Here is a 12,351-nt window from a genome sequence, read left to right as displayed (position 1 = left end):
GGGTGGGGTGAAGTGCGTAGGGCTCTGGGTGGTAATTGAAAATAACACTTGCCCCAAACTTGCGGTTTATCGGACAGGTGTTCAGGGAAGGAGCTCGACTCCCCTAGATTCAAATGATTTTTAGTACCTTCTGTAAGTGCACCTGGAAGCCTATAATTTTCGACTTCTGCTGTCTACGTGTACAGGTACTACAAACTTGTACACTGCAGTCCTTCCCCTCATCATTTTGCAGCAGGCCACAATGCCCTGTGAAAATGCAGGAACTAAACAAGTGGTCCAGCTACAAGATGTGATCTGAAGAGCTTTCTAACTCCTTAAGAGACAAATAAGTATTCGTGAAAAGAGCCTTTACAAGTTGACAGAAATATAAGATACAGGGGAATCGCCACCAAGGGCATAGAGGGTTTGGCCCTGGTGCTTCAGGGAACAAAGTCCATAGCCAGGCAGTCTTCGGCTTGGCGTATTCAAGTAGGTTAACGCTGTCAGGATCACGGTGTCAAAAAAAAAAAAAAAAAAAAACTCAGCACCTGGTGGATATCTGTAGAGGGAACCAGGTGCTCTTGACTCCATCGCTGTGGGCAAGGAACCTAATGGGCTTGGTGATGCTCTGGATGTCACACAGCACCTTACCGTGACGCTTAGAACCACCATTACCCTAGTCCTTCCTTGCCTTGCCTCGGCCTTGCTATGTTGAAAATACATAGAATTCCGTGGTGGCTCAGCTGGCTAAGGATCAAGCATTGTCACTGCTCTGGATCTGATTACTGCTGTGGTGTTCCATTCTTGGCCTGGCCTCCTTCCCCGAAACCCCCCAAAAGAAACTAGCATCCAGACTCCAGTCAGATGGTTCTCTAGGACATTAGTCTGATAGCTGAGACTCCCGACTTTCCGAATAAAGTTATTCCTTGCCCCGACACCTCATCTCCCAATTTGTTGACCTGTCCTGCAGCAGGCAGAACAAGCTTGCACTTGGTAACACAAGGAGAGGGTTGGAGAGAGAGATCTTTCTAATTGTAACCCTTTTATGCACTTTATATTTGGAATCATACGTTCACATTGTCAATAAGTAAAACACATGTGAGATAACAAGCAGAGTAGAGATGTGAATGGCAAGTCCTGGGAGCACATGAAACTGAGCAGGACCCTGTGGGGCTCCTGGCCAGAAAAGCCTTTCTGTGTCTCCCATTTCTTGTTTGGAGGAATAGGCTTCTTTCAGGACCTTCCCTGGGTCCCAAATAGTTGCTAATCAGGAAAGGGAAAAGATGCAGACAACAGGGAGGAGCATTCAAGAAACAGTGCAGCCTTGGGGCAGGGTCCTGGTTCCTCCTCGAGGGATACACATGTATCTTTGAGTTCTGCAGAACTAAAACCCCCAACAAATGGAAGATGTTTACTTGTTGAAGCATTCCTCATTCCAGAAAGAGGGTCATGGTGAGATAACCTCCAGGACCACCAGAACTCACCCCAGGACCGCCTGACACCAGCTTTGAAGGAGAATGCAATCTTGCATCTGAAACTAACACTTATGACTTGAACCTAACCAGAACCCAGATTGGGACTTGAACCCATGGATTTGTTTGTTTGTTTGTTTGTTTTTTAATTAGAATCACTCACCTGGACTCTGGACTTACTGAGGTTCAGGTTCTTTATGAATTCAGCTAAAGACAAAGTGATAGGCAAGAAATAGATTTATTAAGATAGGACACTTGTAAGGGATGCAAGGCGGGCAGATGAGGAGGCTCTGCCCCAAGGATTAGGTGGCCTACATCTTTATAATCCAAGGAAAGCGGGGAGTGGGAAGAGACCACCTCTTTCTTGAGTGGATATCAGTTTTACACCATTAGCCCCCCCCCCCTTCCGGATCTAGTAAGAGAGTATTTGACTTTATGAGGTCAAACTAGGGCCTAGGACGGTCTTGGTGATTATTCAAATCAGCCGAAGGGTGGTAACATATGCTAAAATATGTTGCATCATCTCAGGTTTCCATATAATAAGGGTCTCCTACTTTGGATTGTCATCTTTCTTAATTCCTGTCTTCTGTCCTAAGTATCATTATCTTGCAGGCCCCATTTTACTTTCACTTAATGACCTGAAGTATCTCATGCTTTTATTTATGGTTTTATAGTTAAGCAAGCCTGCTTTGTTCTGATGGCTTTCGAGTGATTATTAACCTACAGTGGTTTCCCAAAGTGCCCTAGGCTTCCCTCTCTATCTATGGTCCCCTACTGGGACTTCCACAACTACCTGCATAACCATCCTACTCCATCCCTATCATATCTACCCTGGTCTTTATTTGTGGCCCTATTATCCACTCCTAAATGATAAGACCCCTTCCTAGACTCTCCCAAAGGAAGGCATCTCTTTAGGGCATTAGTCTGCTGAGCCTCCTTTACCTAGCAAAGCAATAAAACTACTCTTTTATACTTCACTCAAAACTGCCTCTGAGTTTCTATTGGCCACCAGTGAACAGAAGCCAAGAAGACATAAAAAGGCAGCTGTGGGCAGGGGGCAATAACAGAACAGCCTTCTGGGCAGATGAAGTGAAAAAAGTGGGTAACACACTCAAGGCATTAGAATGGTTGGTGGAACTAAAGTCTACAGGAGTGGGCAGAAGGGAGCAGCCCAAGCAGTCTGAATGTTACCCCAAGGGCTTCACTCGGCACTATGAACAACAGGCTTCTCAATATGATGATAAGACCTCAGTATGAAACAACTCGGTACAAATGATGAAGAGTTTTTCAAATAAGATCCTGAAATAGCCACAATTCTAGATTCCAGTTTAATTTATGGCTATTCAAATTAAGCAGCCTTTCACATTATTTGCTAAATTAATCTCACAAACAGGATTGTCTTTGTTCCCCTGAGCATGAAGGAGAAAAAGCACCATTGGTCTGTTTTGTAACTAGTGGCCCCTGCCCAACTATGCTCCCGGCATGGGGAATTTCCTGGGCCAGGCATTGAACTTGTGCCACAGCAGTGACAATGCTGGATCCTTTTACCACTAGGCCACCAGGGAACTCCTAGTAGTCCTTTTTTTTTGTAACCAGTTAACAAGAAATGTCAAATATAACATTGTTACATTTGCAGCCAATGGATAAGAACTGCACACTGCATAGCTATATATCTACATCACTAAAGCGTTACTTAGAGTGGCGAAATATTAGGGACAGTCCTAGTGGGAAAAAGGAAGCGAGTAGGTCAGGAAAACTACTGTTTCTAGAGTTGTTCAGGTTACTGTTACTGAACAATAAGCAGCACAGTCTTGGTGGTACAAAACATTTTATGTTCATGGATTCTGTGGTTAGGAATTAGAGCAGACCACAGCAGGACTGGCTGTCTGCTCTGAGATGCTTGGGGCCTCAGGTGGAAGATCACTGACTTGTAATTCTTGGGTCAGCTGCTGAGGGCTGGAATCATCTGGAAGCATCTTCACTCACAGTATCTGGTAATTGACACTGGCTGTGGGCTGGGACCCTCAGCCAGAGTACATTTATGCGGTTTGGCTTCCTAACTGTGTAGTGGCCTCAGAGTGGTCAGACTTCTCAGGCCTCATCCTTCTCAGGATTCCAAAGTGAGTTTCCCAGGACAGTCAACCAGAAGCTGTGACTTCTTATCTCAGAATAAAAATCAAAATTCTAAGAAGATCCTGCAAAACATTGCTAGTTGAGTATGAGGAGATGACTAAGTGGGCGGGTACAAAGGTGAAAGCTGGGATTTCACCCTTAGAAAAGGTCCCTGAAAACACAGATGAAACGGTTGAGTGTCGTTTTACAAAAGCTGTGCGATCCTAAAGATAATTCTTGGTATAGGACTGTCCTGAGCATCTCTGGACTTCCGGTATCTCAGATCCTGACCTGTAAAGGCCAGTTTGAGCCCCCAAGCCACCGAGACAACCAAAATATTCACACATCTAAAAAACAAAACAAAACAAAACAAAAAACCAAAAACAAAAACCCTCCAGTGTGTGGTACGGAGCGGGAGGGGCGGGGGTGTCACAAAAACAAAGCAAAAACCGTTGTTTAAAATGTAGTTGGGAATCTAATGCTGCACAGACGAATATTTATCACAAGAGATACCTTTTCAAAAGTGTTCTTTGCAGGCCCCATGGTGTAATGGTTAGCACTCTGGACTTTGAATCCAGCGATCCGAGTTCAAATCTCGGTGGGACCTTTAGAGCTGAGCTTGTTTTATTTCCACTCTTCCTCCCTTAAAAGCCAGCATTTTCCGCTATAATTTAACCCACTACAACGTCAGTTACGGTAAGCAATAGTACCACTATCAGTCTTGGGAAGTCGGAGCCCACCTGCTGCTGGAGCGAAGCTCTATGCAGAAACCAGCCCCTCGAGGCCTCCCATCCTGTAACATGTGCTCAGATACAGGTGCGGAGAAGCTGTCTTTCCACTGTCTGTCTTCGGCTAGGAAGGAACTTGTATACACATATAGAAAGACTTTTTGTTTTTTAAAAAAATGGCCACGTTACTCTAAAACTGAAAAAGGGAATCTAAACTGAGAAGGATAAGTATCTGATTAGAAGGCAATAAACGTGAAGTGGTTCTGCCATCCCGCGAAGCTTTACTCCCTGAGCGCTCCCAGAGGATGGCATTTGAACCCACACAAGCTTAGCCTTAACCACTTTCAGGCCGCCTCATCCCATCATAGCTGCAAATCCCTTAGATTCTTCCTTAGACGTATTGTAGCAATACCTCTGCACTTCAATTAAGTTGATCCGTGTCCTACTGTCCTTCAACCTGCAGGTAGCAATCCAGAAGTGAGCAGCCCTTGTTGTCCCATGTCAGAATTTTAGTACAGGACAAGTCCTTTCCACTTTGCTTGAGGCAGCTTTCCACACTTTTCACAAAAGTGTGATTCACTTGAAGATTTCTGAGGACTGCACAGAAAGAGAGGATTTAGACTGAAGTTGCTCTTTTTCCCTGAGAGTACATGAAGGAGACCTTAGCCTCTGAACACTGTACCTATTCGTCCCCTACCCAGAAGAGTTTCACTTACTGCTCTCATCTCAGTTTGCCTGAGGACGGGAATCTGGGAGAGCTGTAGGGCATGGCCCTGATTTTTTTCTGCCAGAGGAAGAGGCGCACCTGCACAAGTCCCAGGCACCTTCCTGCACATGGTGCACTTTTGTTAACATATCAGGAACCGCACAAGGTCAAGGCTGTTGGGACTATTCCCTGTGGTGTTGGAAAATGTAATTGAACCGGTTATGTCGAGGAATGAGGAATCTACTGGGCTTTCCCAGCGCAGGTTTAAAGACATCTCCTTTTCAAGGACTTTCTCTTGTCACTGCTACGTTCCGACGGTTTAGAATCCCCAATAGAGAATTTTTCTCCTCTCTCCTGAGGGTTTCCTACCCACTTGGTGCAAACTACGAACTGTCCTTGACCATCCTCCGCCTGATTTAGGCTTGGAGAAATTCTCAACCCAGCTTTCCAAAAATGAAACAATTTGAAGACCTTGTCCAGTAAAATCCACCCTGAAAAATTACTGCTGCAAGGGAATCCCGCAAGAAGCCCAGCATTTACAGGGATAGTTACAGGTTTGTGGAGTTTTTCGTTGTTTCTTGGAGGTGTTTTGTGGGGTTTGGTGGGGTTTTGCGTTTTTTCATCTGTGTCCACAAGAGGGCGCGCCATCCTCGAAGCCCATCTCCAGCGTTTCTTCGCTTATAACGCGAAATCCTGGAAGGCAACCGCAATCCGCAAGCCATAAAACTCAATTTTAATTGGCCAGTCTCATCCGACAGGCATCAAACTACTTGGAGCAAAACTAAACTGCCCTATACCACTAAAGAAATTGCTAGGGACTCACTCCTAAACTTGTACTGAATATCTTCGTGCTCTGAACCAGCAAAAAGCCAGTCCCAGGAGTTTCCGAAGTGACCGGATTAGGAAGCGAATCCGAACATTCACCAAGACCAGTCACAGAAACCGATTTGTCTTGTGGGTTTTCACAAAGTGTGGAAACTATGTGTGTGCGGAGAAATGAATGTGGCAGGCGTGGCGAGGAATCTTCTTTGTGTTCAACTGGGCGTCTCCTCTGAACGCAATTCTCGTTGGTGAAAGGGGAGCAGAGGGACCATGGGGCTATATTCCGTCCTAGGAAAATTCCACAGAGCCTTTCCTTCCCACTTCCCTTCACCGACCCCAACTCCGAGTGGTGCTCCCAGGGCTGCAAGGACCCACATCCAACCTCGTCTTCCAAATATGTTTATTTCAGTTTTCCTTACATCAATATCATTCCATAACGCGTCTGCAAAAGCAGCAGATACTCCCCTAGTAAAGGATGATTTTTGTGAAAGCAGCAGAATCGGACAAAGCAGCCTGAAGAATACCAGGTTTCTGCCTCAGGTTTTTCACCTGTTAAATAGTGATAATGCTCCCTATCTCACGGGGGACCCTAGGTGAGGTTATTACTATTGTACAAAACACTTGCCCCCAGTGGGAACGGGTGGGTCAAGGGGAGAATTCCTAACATTTGGAAGTCAGTATTTTCCATTAAGATTCTTAAAAGATGTTGAATCGAGGCTGAGACAGTTAAGTGTAATGACTTAATCCTAGAGTAGGAAAAGCAAAATGTGCTTATACCTTTTAGATAACCAGTTAAGAGAATTTAGGGAGACAGAACTATATCATCGAAGAATTTAGAAAACCTTCCTGCACAGCGGGCCCCATGGTGTAATGGTTAGCACTCTGGACTCTGAATCCAGCGATCCGAGTTCAAATCTCGGTGGGACCTACAGCTGATTTGTTTTATCCAAGGCCCCTCTCTTCGCGAAGTATCAACTTATCCAAGGCCCCTCTCTCCGCGAAGTATCAACTATGTTATTTCTACCGGAGCCTCCCCATTTCAACTCTTAGAAAATTTCAATTGCAGACATATGAAGAAAGTGGGGGAAGAAAATTCTGCCCCTTTCATTAAGGTCAAATGCAATTTTATTCTTCACATACCAAATATTTCTCAAAAGTTATATCAACTTTTTATTGATTGCATGCTACTAGTAAACTTGAAAACTCAAACTAAGAAAAAAAAAAACCTCAAAATACAGAGACCCCACAGTTAGAAATAACTAGAAATCTTATCTCATTTTTTAAATACATATTTTATTGTTTCAAAGTAGTATAATAGTCACCTTTAAGCATAAAAATGTAATCTCTTCTGATTTTTATGAACCATATCGCAAGGGAAGTCTGTGGACTCCTATTTTTCTCTCTTCCAATCTTCCCTGTTCCTTCTCTATCTCTCCCACCAGTAACCCTCCCTTTTTTCTTTATTCTCTGTCCTGCCTACTTGCAAAGTATCACCTCACTCTTTTTGAGATAAATTGAAGAACTGCTTTTAAGCCTTGAAACTGTTAGAAACATTTTAATAACATCAGGTTTGTTTGTAATTTGTGGCAGCAAGAGATCTACAAATAATGGCGATTTTAAATCCTGAAATCACACTGAGGCTTTTATATAATATGTACGAATCAAAGAATTTATGTGGAGAAAGAGTGAAAGGAGGCAGGAAACTCCCACTCAAGTAAAAAGGCAATAGGTTTACAGAAACAAATGGTCTCAGGCAAAAGTAAGTAACAATATTTTTTCTTTGCGTGTAAGAAAATGTGCAAAAAAATATAAAATCATATTCTACCACAGTGTATATTCTCTGGATGATAGAAGGTTAATTTATTGGAGGTAAACATGAAATTTGTCACCTCCTGTTTCTGTGCTCTAGAAATAGGATTTGCCTCTACCTAAAAATGAGTGAGAAGGAAATTGTGCAATCATCTGGGGGAGAAAGAAGGAAAATATCAAGCACATTCCTAGACGAATTTTGTGAAATCCGGTAGTTTCTCAGAGGTCATCTTCTACAGACTCTAGAATGTAGTTACTCCAAGGGGTGGGGGGAGACAAAACAAACTGTCTTAGCAGAGGATGGTTTCGATCCATCGACCTCTGGGTTATGGGCCCAGCACGCTTCCGCTGCGCCACTCTGCTGCGATGGTGCGAGATTTAATTCTCCTCTTAACTACATGAAAGATCAGCTACTTTGCCGGAATGAATGTTTTTCTGGTCTCCTTTTTTGGCTTGGTCTCTCTAAGATCAACTTCCCCAAGAATCAAATGACTCCGGTAGTCTCGGGGTTAACCCAGGAAGGCATGAAGCCAGACTTGAGAAGGAAGGATATTAACTGCTGCTCCGTTTCCTGTGCTCAAGAAAATTTCTAATTTGAGGAAATTAGAAAAAGCATTGCCACCTACTGACTTGACTAAGTGCCACTTTCAGCTTTCCCGGTACCTGGTTTACCCTCCCAGGCCTCTGCCCTTGGAATTGTGAAAAGGGGCTTCCTGTCCATCTGAGGTCATCTGAGGTCATGAGGACGAGGTCAGAACAGTTTTCCCTTGTCCTCAGAGAATGTTGGCTCTTTCAGACCAAAGGCCTGGATGGAGACCTCTGGCGCTTTTTATACTGTGCTCGGCCTGCTATTTTCCGTCCTAAGCATTCCTGCCCTCAACTGCAATAGAATTAAGTGAAACTAGAAATTTTCAAAGCTCAAGTAGAAAAAGAAAAAATATATATAGTGCCAAGAGGGGTTTCCACCCAGTTTGGGAACCAAAGACCTCTCCCCATGGAAGGTGATCTGAAGCTACCGCCGGAGCTTCTCTACACCCAAGAGTTACCTCCGAAAATTAAAATGGACATGTTCGGTATTGTTAATTTTTCTTTCTTTAGAACATTGGTGGCATTTTCCCCCTTTCCTTATAATTCCTACTTATCAAAACGAACAATATTAAAACTCCATGATCAAGACTGAGGAAGGTTTTTGCCCAGTGACCCAAATCTTTCACAAATTCAGACCAGAAAACCTCAGGGAGAAGACAGAGGAATCTTTTTCCCCCTTTTCAGGGCTGCATCCGCAGCATATGGAAGTTCCCAGGCTACGGGTCGAGTTTGAGCTGTAGCTGCCGGCCTGCACCACAGCCACAGCCAGGCGGTGTCCCAGCCGCGTCTGCGACCTACATCACAACTTACAGAGCCGCCGGATCCTTAACCCACTGAGTGAGACCCAGGGATCGAACCCAAGTCCTGATGGATACTAGTCCGGTTCGTTACCGCTGAGCCACGACGAGAACTCCCAATGAATTTTAATTGGTGTTTATCCGTACTTTCCTACGTTCCTTTCTCCATCTGGCTCACACACCCCAGGATTTAGTGCTTGATTACAAAAATGACTTTTTAGAATTAGGATTCCAAAGTTGGAAAGCAACCAGCAATTTGTGCCCAGGAAATGCTTGGAGCGGGGAGTGCATGGCCTGAAGTGGGGGCAGAAGGGGCATGGGCTTCCTGTGACCAGTTGGCTTCCAAGCCAGGATGAGAGACAAGGGTCAGGGTTTAACCAGCTCTAACTCATATTGGCCTAACAATCTAACTCACATTTGTCAGAGAAGATGTTTCAGGATAAGGTGATTCTTGAGATGAATGTAAAATAAGTAAACTTGAGGTGAAGGGTAGATATTTTGAGTGGAGAGAACTTTAAAATTTAGTGAGTTCCCTGCTATTAATGAAGATTATTTTGCTATTAATAACCTAAAAATATTTCCAGCAACCTCAGAATCCCTAACATCATCTAAAATTAGCTCTGGACACAGGTGTGAGACCTTCAAGTCTTGAAGAATCATTAGATCGAATAAAAATCAAATTTGTTTGGAATGGCCTTCTACAGACATTGGATTTGCTAGGAGTGACCTTGAACTTGTGAATCCAGCAGGTCTCAGCAGGTCTCAACAGGTCAGACCGAGATCGACTGGCCTTATTCTAACCATGGAGGAGCAACCTTGATTAGCACTAGGATGTCATAAGAAACACGGAGGAAATGCTCTCACCGTATCATCTTCTCCATGGATATTCTAGGGCACCCACAGAAGTAAAAGAACCAAACGTCTTCCTTTAAGTCTATTAGTTCGGTTTTAAAGATCAATGTTGATTTTCAGTGAGGAAGCATGCCTCTTTTTATTTAGGTGCAGATACAGATGAGAAAGGACATCTTTCCTATTTCCACAAAGCGACGCAAGAATGAGCTCAAGTATTCTCTTTTTCAAGTTCTTTCAGTGGGCAGGAGGTGGTTTGTTGTTGCTTTTGACTTTGTTGTTTACTTACAACCGTTTAGATAGCTTATTGAGTTTATTGAAGAAATGGGTGAGTTGCAACTGGTGGTTGGTGGGGGAGGGTGGAAATAGGAAGAGTTAGAGAATTTACCTGCTTTATTACAGTGAAATATTAAGTGACGATGCTGGTTTGGCATCTTAAGTTGTATACGTAATTGTTTTGTTAGTTATTGATTCCTTTAGTTGATAAGAGCATGCTGAGATAATGCCCCAATTAGGGGTTTGAATATCCATAACAATCAGACCGCTGACCAATAGTTAATTTAAAACCAAAAAAAAAAAAAAAAACCCAAAATAAACCCCCCCCACACACAAACCTCAAGCAGTTTCTGTGTTAAATGTGGGTCCACATGTCCAAATAATGTTACCACTTAACCTCTAGTTTAGAAAACCTTCTCTGTGCTTCAGCAGAAGACAAACTCTCCAATCCCCGCCAAGCTCAAAGCAGAATTCTCTTCCTTCTTATAAATCCTTGAGAAAACTCTGCGGAAAACCTACGTGTGCTGTTCTTGGGATGCCAGGGAAGCCGGTCTCCTCCCTGGGTCGCAGGCAGGGTCCTTTACGGAGGGCGCTTCTCCAGATTCACACCTCCAGGATCCCTAACAGCCTGCAGACTGGGCTCTGAACTGAAGGGGAGAGAGAGGTCTGCAGAGGCCCAAGAGCTTGGCGGGAGTTGGGCAAACTCAGAGCTCAGAGCTACACAGGGCACCTGAAGGTTCTTCTGTTGAAAGATAAACAAAGACTGCTTGTAGCCAAATTAGAATGAACCTTCATGTGAAAGTAAAAGACAGAACACGATGTGTTTCCGCCCGGTTTCGAACCGGGGACCTTTCGCGTGTTAGGCGAACGTGATAACCACTACACTACGGAAACCTGCTCGACAAAAGAGAGGGTTCCTGTATTTATCTTTTCTTTTTGTAAACCCTACATGGATGCGCTTTTATAATATATACCTGGAAGTAACTTCGACTCAGTTCTTCTGGTCGTTGTTCTTTTATATATCCCAGACTTCCTGTTCATTAAAATATACAACACCATATCCTGATCATTGATGTTGCAAAAATCAGAATATATCTTCATCAGGGACATTTACCAGAATATCCAGCAACCCGCACTTAACAGTTGAAAGAATGGAAACATCTCAAGTGCTCATCTGCAGTCACTTGAGAAAATACAACAGGAGAGAACAGTCCACAAACTATGTGAATGAACCTCAAAGGTCTGCTGACCAAAAGAAATCACACACACACAAAAGGATGTATTCTATGACTCCAGTTGTTTGCACTACAAAGAAGACAAGACTCCTTTCCACTGTTAGGAGTCAGAATAATGGATCCCTTTGAAGAAAGTGAGTAGTTACTGGAAAAGGTCTGGGAATGTTCTTGATATGTGTGATGCTTACCCAGGGGTGGTCAGTTTGTGTAGAGTCATAGGGAACATTTTTATATTGGTGGGAGATATTTATTGGAAGAATTTGAGTATGTCAGTTGTGAGGACTGGCTAAGCAAGTTCTAAATCCATAAGGCAGGCACTCAGAAAAGACTGGCCATCCGGAAGGGAAAGCTGGAAACAACACCAAAAATATCAATGAAACCAAAGTTTGGCTATTTGAAAAGTTCAATAAAATTGACAAATGTTTTGCTAGATTGACAGAAAAACAAAGAGAAGACACTTAAATTGCTAATCTAAGAAATGATTTGGACTTCAAGTCTCATTTGTCTCCAGTCTCTTGTTAGTTTTTTTGTTTTGTCTTGACATATTTCTTCACTAACCGTTCTTCCTACTCTTTTTCAAGATGTCATCGTGTTACAGGACATCACTGAATATATTGAAAAGCAAAGTAACACGATGATATCTTGAAAGAGAGTAAGAAGAATGGTTAGTGAAGAACTTTGCTTTTCAATACATTCAGTGATGTCCTAGCATGAGAATCATGCAAGGAGGAACAGTTATGACAGCACTCAGGGTATATAATATGTAAGTCTTATCGTTTTTCTTGCCTTCTCTTTTGAATTGTATTAAAGGCTAACATGTTCATTGTGACGGCAAGTTTCTTAGGAAATGTGGAAAGTAGCTACAAAAGAGAAAGCTACAGTTGAACTCTAGTTTATAGCATAGAATCTTCCTAATCAATGTCGAGTTAATTTCCTAACTCCTTTTTTTTTTTTTTTTTTTTGTTCTTCTGCAAAGTG

At 43.2% G+C, this 12,351-nt stretch overlaps 4 non-coding genes across 4 annotated transcripts; 2 read left to right on the top strand and 2 right to left on the bottom strand.

Annotated features, from left to right (window-relative positions):
* Positions 1-4,098: 4,098 nt before the first annotated feature.
* Positions 4,099-4,170, top strand: TRNAQ-UUG (transfer RNA glutamine (anticodon UUG)). Its single transcript has one exon. It is a non-coding gene; the product is annotated as a tRNA-Gln (tRNA).
* Positions 4,171-6,675: 2,505 nt separating this feature from the next.
* On the top strand, positions 6,676-6,747 carry TRNAQ-CUG (transfer RNA glutamine (anticodon CUG)). The gene has a single exon. It is a non-coding gene; the product is annotated as a tRNA-Gln (tRNA).
* A 1,172-nt stretch (positions 6,748-7,919) lies between these two features.
* TRNAM-CAU (transfer RNA methionine (anticodon CAU)) lies at positions 7,920-7,991 on the bottom strand. The gene has a single exon. It is a non-coding gene; the product is annotated as a tRNA-Met (tRNA).
* Positions 7,992-10,959: 2,968 nt separating this feature from the next.
* TRNAV-AAC (transfer RNA valine (anticodon AAC)) lies at positions 10,960-11,032 on the bottom strand. The gene has a single exon. It is a non-coding gene; the product is annotated as a tRNA-Val (tRNA).
* Positions 11,033-12,351: the final 1,319 nt, after the last annotated feature.

Source organism: Phacochoerus africanus, chromosome 9, assembly GCF_016906955.1.
Source record: "Phacochoerus africanus isolate WHEZ1 chromosome 9, ROS_Pafr_v1, whole genome shotgun sequence".
Classification (NCBI taxonomy): domain Eukaryota; kingdom Metazoa; phylum Chordata; class Mammalia; order Artiodactyla; family Suidae; genus Phacochoerus; species Phacochoerus africanus.
Note: the sequence above shows the minus strand (reverse complement) of the source record. Positions and strands in the feature narration are given on the sequence as shown.